Consider the following 258-nt stretch of genomic DNA (forward strand, 5'->3'; position numbering starts at 1 on the left):
CCGCCTGCCAGTGCAGGAGGCATGGGTTCGATCCCTGGGTCTGGAAGATCCCTGGGTCTGTTCGATCCCTGGAGAAGGAAATGGCGACTCGCTCCAGTATTCTTGCCTGGGAAATCCCATGGATGGAAGGGTCTGGTGGGAAGTACATGGGGTTGCAAAGAGTCAGGCACAACTTAGCAACTAGAACAGCAACTATAATTTACCAGAATTCCTGTTAAAGCCAAAGATTCTCAAGGTTGATAGAGACACAGCTTTACA

Source organism: Bison bison, unplaced genomic scaffold, assembly GCF_000754665.1.
Source record: "Bison bison bison isolate TAMUID 2011002044 unplaced genomic scaffold, Bison_UMD1.0 scf7180017864471, whole genome shotgun sequence".
Classification (NCBI taxonomy): Eukaryota; Metazoa; Chordata; class Mammalia; order Artiodactyla; family Bovidae; genus Bison; species Bison bison.